General features: G+C 43.3%; 1 long non-coding RNA gene across 1 annotated transcript in view; it reads left to right on the top strand.

The window, feature by feature from the left end:
• The window catches only part of LOC134357734 (uncharacterized), a 71,628-nt gene extending 59,841 nt beyond the window's left edge, over nt 1-11,787 (top strand). The window contains exon 6 of the long non-coding RNA XR_010020714.1: nt 11,300-11,787. This is a non-coding gene — a long non-coding RNA (uncharacterized LOC134357734). The remainder of the gene's footprint in view (nt 1-11,299) is intronic.
• Nucleotides 11,788-13,166: the final 1,379 nt, after the last annotated feature.

Here is a 13,166-nt window from a genome sequence, read left to right as displayed (position 1 = left end):
CCCTTTGAGTGATGTCAATGATGAAATTACCTCTGTGTCAGATTAGATCTCGGCCCTAGACTCCAGAATTCTCTTCTCAACCTTCCTTCCCTGTTGTGACTGTGATCAAAGTCAATGGAGAGACACTAAAGCTAATGATACAGAAATCTTTATTTGTCACAACAAGCAGGCATCATTCTGGTGAAACTCTCGGTAGAGGCTCACAAACCCAAAGGTACATTACATTTTCATATCCTTAAGATCAAAGGTACAAAGGTAGCTGGTACAATAAACTTTCAGTAGTTACAAGAATATCAGTTTCCTCAATATTTTGGGCTATCAATACTTTCTTTGAATTAGATATCTACAGTGACAGACACCTGGAATGTTCAAACACCTTTGTCACAAAGTAATTCACACAAATGGTCTAAGAGCTTCTAGGACAGAAATCTAGATACCCAAAATAGATATTGTCAGTCAGGGCTGTTCTCTGAGTACACAAATACCTCGAGTACACAAAAAATATTGAATGACTGAAGTTGTGCCCACATTTGTTATTTAAGTGACAACATCCGCCTGCTCTGCCAGCTTGAACTCAAGTCATAATGGTGCAAATAACCTAGTCCATGTTGTCTGGTTTGATGCAGGCCAATTAGCACAACCCCATTGTCATAGTGTTTGACTTGTGCAAATATTTCATGGTCACCATTTTGTAAACCATATCTCTTAGTCTGTGAGCCAGCCTGTTTATTTGCAAAGATGTGCTTTGAATTTAAATTTATTGCTTGCAATTTACAATCCAAATCAAGGATTGAAGTCTAATTGTAAGCTTTCTGAATTTATTTACATTTACAATATAGACTGAAGCCTGGTTCTTGTTTGAATTAATATCTGCTATATTCACATAATAACTCCAGAATACTCCCTTTCTCCACCTTAAGTAACTATTTTCTTCTGACCTCACTAACGAAGCATTTGGTCACTTATCCTATTATCTTAGTGTCAAAATTGTCTGCCAAGGTTTTGGTAAAGTGCCTCCAGACATGTGCTTTTGTTGAAAACACTGCAGTAAATCTAAGCATTTATGCTAATTTCCTAAACAAAGGTGCTAAAGATGCTGGAAATCCAGAGTAAGACACACAAAATACTGGAGGAACTCAGCAAGTCAGGCAGCATCTATGGCAGGAAATAGACAATCGATCTTTCATCGGGACTAGAAAGGAAGGGGGCAAAGCTAGCATAAAAATATAGGGGCAGGGGAAGGAGTACAATCTGGCTGGTGATAGATGAGACCAGGTGAAGGGGAAGGAGTGTGGGTGGGGAAGAAGGGATGCAGTAAGAATCTGGGAGGGGAAGCATGGAAGAGGTAAAAGAAGAAGAAATAATCTAATTGGAGAGGACAGTGGACCATGGAAGAAAGGGATGGAGGAGAGAAACCAGAGGGAGCAGATGGGCAGGTAAATAGGGGGTGGTTGGCAAGAGGGTTTGAGAATGAGGGAGAGGAATTACCAGAAGGTGGAGAAATTTATGTTTATGCCATCAGGTTGGAAGCTACTTCGGCATTATATCAGGTATTGCTCCTCCAGCCTGCATTTGGCCTCATTTTGGCAGTAGAGGAGGCCAAATTGAAATAGGTGGCCATCCAGAGACCCTGCCTTTTGCAATGGACAGAGCAAATGCACTTGACAAAGCAGGCCCCGGATCTACGTCGGGTCTAATTGATATAGAGGAAGCTGCATTGGGAGCACCGGATACAATAAATGATCTCTACAGACTCACAGGTTGCCTCACCTGGAAGGACAGTTGGAGGCCCAGGATGGTGGTGAAGGTGGAGGTGTAGGTGTGGGTGCGGGTGCAGTACTTGTCATGCTTGAAGGGTTAAGTGCCAGGAGGGAGATGAGTAGAGTGGGATGAGTGGATAAGAGAGTCATGTAGAAAGCAAACTGGAGGATTTATGGTGGTGGGGGGGGGGGATTGCTGGGGGAGGGAATGACATGCTTAGTGATAGGATCCCACCAGAGATGGCAGAAGTTACAGAGAAGGATGTGCCAGATATGGAGGCTCATGGAGTGATAGGTAAGGACGAGGGGACGAGGAGAATCCTATCCTTGTTGTGACAGTGGAAGGATGGAATGAGGAACAAATGTGTGGGAAATTGAGGAGGTGTGATGAGGGCAGCGTCAATGCAGGTGTAAGGAAAATCCTGTTCTTTGAAAATAAAGAGGATATCTCCGATGTTCCAGAATGGAAAACCTGAGAACAGATGCGGCAGATACAAAGGAACTGAGAGAAGAGAATAGCATTTTTACAAGTGTCTGGGTAGGAAGAGCTATGGTCAAGATAGCTGAGAGAGTCAGTAGGTTTACAAAAGATTCAGTGAATAGTCTGTCTCCAGAGATGGAAACAGAGGGATTAAGACAAGTGAGAAAAGCGTCAGAGGTGTTCCAAGTGAATTTCAGTGCAGGGTATAAGTTGGAGACAGATTTGATGAAACTGACACGCTCAACATTAGTGCACGAAGCAGTACCAATATAGCAGAGAAGACCTTGGAGCGCATTAACTTCCTCTTGCATTTGCTTCCTCCATCTTGCAGATACTGGTGACTCTGTTCTCACCCTCTCCTAATTTTCTACAGCCATGCTGCTTCAAAAATACTCCATTGGTCTCAGAATGGCTTGGGACATTCCAAGGCCATAAAAAGCCACTATCTAAATGCAATTTCATTCCAACCTGCTCTGGATACACTCTCACTGATAAATCATGTCAGGCAAGATAGTTAGATAATCAGGGGGCATTTCCACCCTAAGTCATTCATCCGCACTTCTGTGGGGCTGGAAATTGTGTTGCATACTATTGTAGAGAGTCTGAAAGGACATTAAAGGAAGAACATATGAAAACTGAAAGTTCAGAACGAAATAGCAGTATTTTTTATTCAAGCAGAAAATAGGAAATATAACCCTTCAATGATTAAAAAGAAAAATAACGCTAAGCAAATTTCAGCTCTCATATGTTATATTTAATTTCTTTCAATCTATATTTGGAAGAAATCTTATCATTTTTACTTTATTAAATAAAGCCTGTGTATGACTAAATAAAACCACCTCTCCTGCCATAATGCCAGTGAATAATTTAGAACCCAATAAAAGTCACTTCATCTGCAAACTAAGTATCATTAATAGAACATATATGCATATGTAGAAGGCACTCAGCTCTCACCTGTGGCTCCAAGTAACTGTAACACGCGCAGCGGACACACCCCGGTAAATCGTCTCGGCAGACGGGCCAAACCAGGTGAGGGTAGCCGATGGGTCTTCACCCTTGGTGAGATAGGGGATCTGCCTGTCCCTGCGTGTGAAGTCTGGTCCTGGCAGATTGAGTGGAGGAGATTGATTAATGGTCCAACGGTCAAGAAGGCAGGCCCAGCAGGCGCTGTGGAGCACTAAGAGCACGAGAGAACACTTAGACATCCTGGTCATCCACTGCAGCAGGAGAGGTCTCCAGCTGTAACTGCTGTCTGTGCCACTGGATCAAGGTCTCTTCTGCCGAGAGAGTGGGATTGCCCCGTGCAACGGCTGTTCCACTTAAAACTCCATCACACACAGGTTTCAAAAGTGTCTTCTTCGAATCCTAAGGACTACCGCTATATATAGAAGAACATTCTTACCAAGGAGGAACCTGGCATGATAGTTTTCCTGTGAAGTCTGAGTAATTCCAGGAACCTCAGCCATCTGTGCACTCTAATCATTTCTAATTGACCCCATATCTGCACAGGGAGCGATTTCTAACTCCAAGCACTGCTGGAAGTCCAAAGTGACGCACTCTTGTGCTGGGCAAGGATGGCAGTGCCACCCTGCCTCACTGAGGCCAAGACTCAAGGCTCTGGTGCAATGATGGGCACCTGAAGGGAAGGCCTGCATACTAGCTGGTCCTGGAAGCCATCAAAGATTGAAATAAAATGCCAGTGAGAAGAGGTAGCCAGACAGTGCAAAGTTTGCCTCATAGAATTGATGCTCCAATGCATGGGCTGACAGTTAGCACCCCTCCAATACACACACACACACATCTCACACTTTACACACTCTCCCATATATCCAGACATAGGCAGCTTATCGTTCACACACAAACACACAGAAACGCAGCTTGCAAGAATGGCAGCTAATCATAGGCAGAAATGCTCCTGAGCCAGTGGGTCAAAGATAATTGAGGATGAATTTTGCTCAGATCTATTTCTCCTTTTCAAATCATATTACCCTCATCACCCAGTGTCTTCCACCTATAACATCCGGAGAGCTCAAAACTGCTCCTCTTACCTGCCTCCTCCTTTCCTTTGGACACACTTCCTCTGTTTCTCAATGTCAGAGAAACAAGATCTGTATCTGGTCATGCCCCAAGAAAGTAGCTACAATGTATGGAGGAGGAACAGGCAGACCCATCATCATTGCCCCTGACTCTCCTGTTCACCAACTCAGAACCCAGCACCTCATGGTGGTGGAGATATTGGATGTGGTGGAAACTGTGAACTGCCCTGGCTTGAAAGCATCATACTAGGTTCCCGGGTATACCACAGTGACCATGCAGACCACCTGTTTATTGAGGGGATGATGCAATTGCATTCATGAGGAGCTCAGTTTTAACATCAGGAACCAGAAAGCCATGTGAATGCATTCTACTCCCTATACTCTAAGGAGAGTGTAATCTGGGCAAATTTGAATACCTGTAGTGTCAGTTGCTCTCTACTGAGGGAGAAGAAGCTGAACTATCCTCGGATTGCAGATCACTCATGATGCCTTCAGTGTGACTGTGTGTTGTAACCGATATGCATGGCACATATCAGCTAAGGTTCATCTCCACTGGCAAAGTGGCTCAGGCAGGGCTATGTGACAGGAGTAGGAAACTCCGGAAACATCGTTTGTCAAAGGATTAGAGATGGGAGTAGAGTTGGAAGAACTGCTTATTCCCCTTCTCTTTTAGCCTTTGATCCTGTGAATTCAGTCGCTAAGGTCAACATGTGAGCAGCCTTCAGAAGGGTGAACCCACAAAAAGCATCCGGTCCACATGGCGTAATTTGTCACCCACTGGAGTCCTTTGTTGATCAACTGGCTGGAATGTTCACTGAGATCTTTTACCTCTCGCTTTGGCACTCTGAAGTACCCAACTACTTCAAGCAGGCTTCAATTATACCAGAGCCTCAGAAGAACATGGTGACCTGCCTCAATGACTATCATCCAGTAGCACTTACATCCATAGTGATGAAGTATTTTGAGAGGTTGTTGATGAAACTTATCAGCTCCTGCCTGAGGAACGACTTAGATCAGCTCTAATTTGCCTACCGGAGCAACAGGTCCACAGCAAATGCCATCTCATTGGCTCTTCACTCAATGCTGGAATATCTGGACAGCAAGGATGCATATAAAGGATGTTCTTTATTGACTACACCTCGGCATTCAATACCACCATCCCCTCAAAACTAATTAATAATCTCCAAGACCTTGGCCTCAATAACTCTTTGTGCAATTGGATCTTTGATTTCCTCACTCACAGACCCCAGTCAGTTCGTATTGACAACAACATCTCCTCCATGATCTCCATCAGCACAGATGCACCACAGGGCTGTGTGCTTAGCCCCCTGCTCTACTCACTTTACACTTATGTCTCTATAGCTAAGCACAGCTTCAAAGCCCAAATCAAAGATGGTGACAAATCAGCATATAGAAAGGACATTGAAGATATGGTTGAGTATTGCCATTACAACAACTTCTTACTTAATGTCGGCAAGGTGAAGGAGGAAACTAAGGTCCATGAGCCAGTCCTGATCGGGGTTCAGAGGTTGAGAGGGTCAGCAACTGTAAATTCCTCAGTGTTATAATTTCAGAGGCCTGTCCTGGGCCCAGCACATCAGTGAATTTATGAAGAAAGCATGACAATGCCTCTACTTCCTTAGTAATGTGCAAAGATTCGGCAGGACATCCAAAACGTTGACTAACTTCCATAGATATGTAGTTGACTGGCTGCATCACAACCTGGTATGGAAAGTAACGGATACAGCTCAGTCTTTCATGGGTAAAGTCCTCCCCTCTACTGAGCATGTCTACTTGAAACAGTGTTGCAGGAAAGCAACATCATCATCAGGAACCCCCACGACCTAGGACAACTCACTGCAGTCAATCAGAAGGAAGATGCAGGAGCCTCAGGACTCAAACCACCAGGTTCAGGAACAGTTACTACCCTCAACCATAAGGCCTCTGACACACTTGCCCCATCACTGAACTGTTTCCACAGCCTCTGGACTTACTTTCAAGGACCCTTCATCCTCAAGTTCTTGATATTTATGGTTTATTTATATATTTAGTTTCATTTCTTTCTTCTTGTATTTGCAAAGTTTGTTGTCTTTTGCACACTGGTTGAACCTTAAGTTGGCGCAGTCTTTCACGGATTCTGTTATGGTTATTATTCTATGGATTTATGAGTATGCCCGCAAGACAATAAATCACAGGATTGTATATGGTGACATGTATGTACATTGATAATAAATTTACGTTAATACCTTTCATACTTTAATCTCTTCAAGCATGTGGTGATGCTGGAGACTAATTGAGAGCAATACTTCCATATACACAGTGATAGAAGTTTCATTGACATTTGTGTTTTTCCATACTAAGTATCGGACTTCCAACTTCAGTCCTGTCTTATCCCAAGCTTTAAGCATGGCTTCAACAGTCTGACCCCCCAGCCCCTTCAATTTTGTTCATGCAGAGTCGGCTCTTGGTCCTGACGAAGGGTCTCAGCCGGAAACGTCGACTGTACCTCTTGCTGTAACAGTCTGCAGTCCCACAAATAACATTTCCTTTTAAAGACTTCCTTCCATCTTTTCCCAGCTTATCTCTATCATCTCTTCCGTACTCCAAAATATTACACTTACCCAGTTTCAGCTTCTTGATCATTTCCAAATGTAAATGCTCTGCCATTGGTTATCGTAATTTAGTTGCCAAGTTTCTTAGCTTTGGAATTCGTTCTGCTTCTATGCTTCCCCCTCTCCCCCTTTAAGACTCCCTGGATCCCTACTTTTACCAAGTTTTCCTCATTAATACCTACGTATGTGACTTGATTTTAAACCTTTCTTGATATTGCTCTGGTGAAACCATTCAGGACGGATCTGCCATGCGAAGAAGGCTGCATAAGTACAAAGAGACATGCACTCAGCAGCATAAATACAAGTTGCTGCTGTTTCGTAAATGGATAATAATCATTTATTTTACATCCTGGGTTCTTATCTACCTTTCAGCACAGAAAGATTGTAATTAAGAGAACTTTTCCATTTCAGTCTCCTCATGTGAAAACCCCATGAGATATTCAACCGGGAGATAAACAGCTGATGATAACAGACTACTTTTCTGAGGTTAGGTATGTGCACCATAGGTCAGTCTTGTGCTTTTTTACTGCTTGTCAAAAATGTTTATCTTTCTGCAACGCTTTCTCATATTAATAAAAGGAAGCTGCAGTGAACAGAAGCAATTTTTTGGTATATTTGGTCTGTTACTTCATTTGAATTGGTTGGGTGAAATGGGGAGAAGGGTGTGAGATTTCTCTGAAGTACAGTTCTCACTGGTAACTGGCCCTAATAAATGGCCCTTCTTTTGCACTCCCTGTGCTTCCAAGCTCCACTGAATCAAATTGTACAGCTGTCCAATGTGTCATCTGATGGAAACCATAATCACCAGATCAAGATTTGCTAAAGCTCTTTCTAGCATGGCCAAGAAAGATAGCTGCCTCAGCGGTAAATGTGAAGCTCAAAGCCTCGGATCAATGAACTTATTCTGATTCTTCATTTATTCTTAAATGCATAGAATGTTTGCAGTTGCTTATTCTGGGCTGTTGTGCAGTTTAAGAAATAATCTTTTCTCTGATTGTGGTAGCTATAAAGCTTTCAAAAGGAGAAGGGAACTATATGCTGGTAATAATATATAATTTTATTAATGCAGTGCTCTAGCAATATATAATAATATACAGCCAAGCTTATAAAAGACATAACAATAACAATACTAACCATTAATATACAACAATAGGCATACATCATTACATTATATATAAACAGTGGCACTTTCAATATGTGGCAACAGCAGTTTATAACTGCACAGTGATGATTATATTGAATTCTCTCATATATTAGCAGGCAAGGGATGATTGTGTTGGCCATTGGTTCTGAGTCAGCTACTACAGCTAATTCACACACTGTAAATCAATCAGCTCTCCTGGTATCATTTTGCTGTATAAAGGGGACGGCTACCCCTGAACAGAATGAAGATGCAATTAGGAAAGAGGGTCGGGCAGCAGAGATTCAGTACATGTTAACTGCACTGATATTATGTGAGTCTGACGCTCAGGTTTTTTGAGAACAAACAGATTTATTTTTCTAAAAGGTTTGACCTAAATTGCGTCATTGCATCATACAGTGGCCCTTCGGCCCACCAGGTCTGTGCTGATCATTGTATACCCATATGCATTAATCCCATTTTAATCTACCCACATTCCCATCAATTCTTCCCAGATTCTGTCACTCATCTGCAAATGAGGGGCAATTTACAGTGGCCAATTAACCCACCTGCTTGCATATTTTTGAGCCATAAGAGGAAACTGGAAGAGCCAAAGGAAACCCATGTATTCACATGAAAAATTCCACACAGTCAGTACCAGAGGTCAGAATCCAACACTTGTTAGCTTTTATCATGATAGTGGCTATCTTTTTGGTTAAAAAACATGTTAGATTATGAAGACACACAGTCCTCTTTTATTGTCATTTAGTAATGCATGCATTAAGAAATGATACAATATTTCCTCCGGTGATATCACAAAACACAGGACAGACCAAGACTGAAAAAACTGACAAAACCACATAATTATAACATATAGTTACAACAGTGCAACAATACCATAACTTGATGAAGAAGTCCATGAGCACAGTAAAAGCTCAAAGTCTCTCAAATGTCCTACATCTCACGCAGACGGGAGAAGAAAGAACTCTCCCTGCCATGCCGACCACAGTCCGACTCTGAGTCATCCGAAAACTTCAAGCTCTGATCAGCTCTCCGACACCGAGTACTGAGCGCCATCTCTGTCCGAATGATTCGACCTCAACCTCGGTTGCCAACAGCAGGCAAATCCGGGGATTATGAGGCCTATCCTCCGAAACATTCTCGACCGCGCAGTAACGACAGCAGTGAACGAGCGTTTCAGAAATTTCTCCAGATGTTCCTCTGTGCTTTCATGTCCCTCTCCATCAAATCAGAATTGTCCACGGCCCCTATTTAACAGATACAATGTCATTTTTCACCGGAGGGCTGCGCACGCGCGGTGTGCTGCTCTCTCTCCTCTCACCTTTGATCAAATGTGAATGTGATCAAATTCTTAGCAGGAAGTGACAAAGGATGAGAGGTAGAAGAAGAATCCTTGCGGGTGGAGTTAAGAAATTGCAAGTGTCAAAAGACCTTGATGGGAGTTACATACAGGTCTCCAAACAGTAGCCAGGATGTGGAGTACAAATTACAATGGGAGATAGAAAAAGCATTTAACAATGTCAATGCTACAGTGATCATGGGGGATTTCAATATGCAGGTAGATCGGGAAAATCAGGTTGGTGCTGGATCCCAAGGGAAGGAATTTGTAGAATGTCTATGAGATGGCTTTTTAGAACAACTCATGACTGAGCCCACGAGGGAAAAGGCAATTATGGGTGCTATGTATTAAATCAGATTTGATTAGGGATCTTAAGGTAAAGGAACCCTTCGGAGACAATGATCATAATATGGTAGAATTCATTCTGCAGTTTGAAAGGGAAAAGCTAAAACTGCGTGCATTGGCATTGCAGTGGAGTAAAGGTAACTACAGAGGCATGAGAGAGGAACTGGCCAAAGTTGATTGGAAAGGGACACTAACAGAGATGATGGCAGAACAGTAATGGCTGGAGCTTCTGGGAGCAAAACAGAAGGCACAGGATAGATACATCCCAAAGACAAAGTACCTTAAAGGGTGAGGCAACCTTGAAAATATGAACTGTGAAAGTAAGCTTGTTAGTAATGATTGAATTTTTTAAGGATGTAACAAAACACATTGATGAAGGTAGAGCAGTGGATGTGGTGCATATAGATTTCAGTAAGGCATTTGATAAGGTTCCCTATGCCAGGCTCATTTAGAAAGTAGGGAGGCATGGGATCCAAGGGGACCTTGCTTTGTGGATCCAGAATTGTTTTTCCCACAGAAGGCAAAAGGTGGTTGTAGATGCTTTGTATTCTGCATGGAGGTTGGTGACCAGTGGTGTGCCGGGGGGAGCTGTTCGGTGACCCCTCCTCTTTGTGATTTTTATAAATTACCTAGATAACAAAATAGAAGGGTGGGTTAGTAAGTTTCCTGATGACACAAAGGTTGGAGGTGTCGTGGATAGTCTGGAAGGTTGTCAGAGGTTACAGAGGGACATCAATAGGATGCAAAACTGGGCTGAGAAGTGGCACTTCAACCCAGATAAGTGTGAGGTAGTTCATTTTGGTAGGTCAAATATGATGGCAGAATATAGTATTAGTGATAAGACTCTTGGCAGTGTGGAGAATCAGAGAGATCTTGGGGTCTGTGTCCACAGGACACTCAAAGCTGCTGTGCAGGTTGACAGTGTGGTTAAGAAGATGTATGGTGTGTTAGCACTTATCAACCATGGGATCGAATTCAAGAGTCACAAGGTAATGTTACAGCTATACAAGGCTTTGGTCAGACCCCACTTGGAGTACTATGTTTAGTTCTGGTCACCTCACTACAGGAAGGATGTGGATACTATTGAAAGGGTGCAGAGGAGATTTGCAAGGATGTTGCTGGGATTGGAGAGCATGCCTTATGAGAATAGGTTGAATGAACTTGGCCTTTTCTCTTTGGAGTGATGAAGAATGAGGGGGTGACCTGACAGAGGTGTATGAGATGATGAGAGGCATTGATCATGTGGATAGCCAAAGGTTTTTTCCCAGGGCTGAAATGGCTAGCACGTGAGGGCATAGTTTAAAGTGCTTGTAAGTAGGTACAGAGGGGATGTCAGGGATAAGTTTTTCACACAGAGTAGGGTCGGTGCGTGGAATGCACTGCCAGTGATGCTGGTAGAGGCGGATAAAATAGGGTCTTTTCAGAGACTCTTAAATAGGTACATGAAGCTTAGAGAAATAGAGGGCTATGCGGTACTTGGTGGGCACAACATTGTGGGCTGAAGGGCCTGTAACGTGCTGCAGATTCTATGTTCTTTGTTCTATGTTCTATAATATAAAAGAGGATATTACATTTTATTTTTCAGGTAATAAAGAGTAAAGAGAGGCAAGAGAGAGTATACATTGGACCACTGGAAAATGACGCAGGAGAGATAATAATGGGGGACAGAGAAATGGCAGACAAACTGATTTAAGTCCAGGCCCAGGCAGTTGTCCCCACAAGCTTCAAGATTGCCACCGTCATGCCAGTGACAAAGTATTCCACTGTCACGGGCCTGAATGACTTCTGCCCAGTTGCACTCACCCCCATCACTGCAAAGTGCTTTGACAGACTGGTTCTATCACATCTGAAACCCTGTCTGCCCACTACACTGGACCCCCATCAATTTGCCTATCGCACCAACAGGTCAACAGAGGACGCCATCTCCACGGCACTTCACTCCGCCCTGACCCAGCTGGACAGCCCCAACTCTTACGTCAGAATGCTGTTCATTGACTTTAGTTTGGCATTTAATACTGTAATCCCCTCCAAGCTGATCGCCAAACTTCGCCAGCTCATCCCTCTGCAATTGGACCTTTGACTTTCTGACTAACAGACCCCAATCTGTTAAGTTAGACAACCTCTCCTCCTCCATTCTCACCCTGAATACCAGTGTGCCTCAAGGCTGTGTGCAGACCCTCTTCTGTACTCCCTCTTCACCTATGACTGCGTTCCTGTACATGGTTCTAACTCCATGATCAAGTTTGCAGACGACACCACGGTGGTTGGCCTGATCAGAGGGGATGATGAGACGGCCTACAGGGATGAGGTCCAGCACCTGGCCGTGTGGTGTGCCGATAACAACCTGGCCATAACACCCAGAAGACCAAGGAGATTATTGTGGACTTCAGGCATGCTAGGAGCCACACTCATGTCCCCATCTACATCAATGGAGCTGTAGTGGAGCATGTATCAAGCTTCACATTCCTTGGTGTCCACATTTCTGATGATCTCACCTGGTTCCTGAACTCCTCCATCCTGATCAAAAAGGCACAACAGCGCCTTTATTTCCTGCAGAGCATCAAGAAAGCTCACCTCTGTTCCAGGATACTGACAGACTTTTACCCCTGTACCATTGAGAGCATACTCACCAACTGCATCTCAGTGTGTGGTATGGCAATTGTCCCGTATCGGATCGCAAAACACTCTAGCGTGTGGTGTAAACTGCCCAGCGGATTACCGGCACCTAATTGCCCATCATTGAGAACATCTACCATAAATGCTACCTGGGCAGGGCAAAAGGCATTATCAAGGATGCAGCTCACCCTAACCATGGACTTTTTACTCTCCTCCCATCTGGTAGGCACTACAGAAGCCTCTGATCCCGCACCAGCAGGCTCAGGAAGAGCTTCTTCCCTGAGGCTGTGACCCTGCTGAACTTCATATCACAGCGCTAAGCAGTATTCCACCTATATTGTACTGTCTCAGTACTTTTATATTTGTGTGCTGTAGCACTTACTTTTTATTCGCAGTTATTTTGTAAATAACACTATTCTTTTTCACTTCTGGTCATATGCTAATTGCATTTCATTGGCTTTGTATCTGTACTTGGCACATTGACAATAAAGTTGAATCTAATCTAATGTAATCTAATCTAAGTATTTTACAACTGTCTTCACCATGGACGACATCACTAGTAAGCCAAAAATTCAATAGTGTCATGAGGGCAGAAGTGAATATCTTTATTAGTACTGAGGAGAAGGTGCTAGGGAGGCTGAAAGATCTGAAGGTGTGTGAATCATCTGGACCAGATGGACTACACCTTAAGGTTCTGAAAGAAGTAACTGAAGAGATTTTGGAATCATTAATTGTAATATAATGATCTTTCAAGAATCATTATATTCTGGAATAGTTCCAGAGGATAGGAAAATCACAAATGTCATTCCACCTTTTCAGAAGGGAGGGAGGCAGAA

Source organism: Mobula hypostoma, chromosome 17 (genome assembly GCF_963921235.1).
Source record: "Mobula hypostoma chromosome 17, sMobHyp1.1, whole genome shotgun sequence".
NCBI classification, from domain to species: domain Eukaryota; kingdom Metazoa; phylum Chordata; class Chondrichthyes; order Myliobatiformes; family Myliobatidae; genus Mobula; species Mobula hypostoma.
Note: the sequence above shows the minus strand (reverse complement) of the source record. Positions and strands in the feature narration are given on the sequence as shown.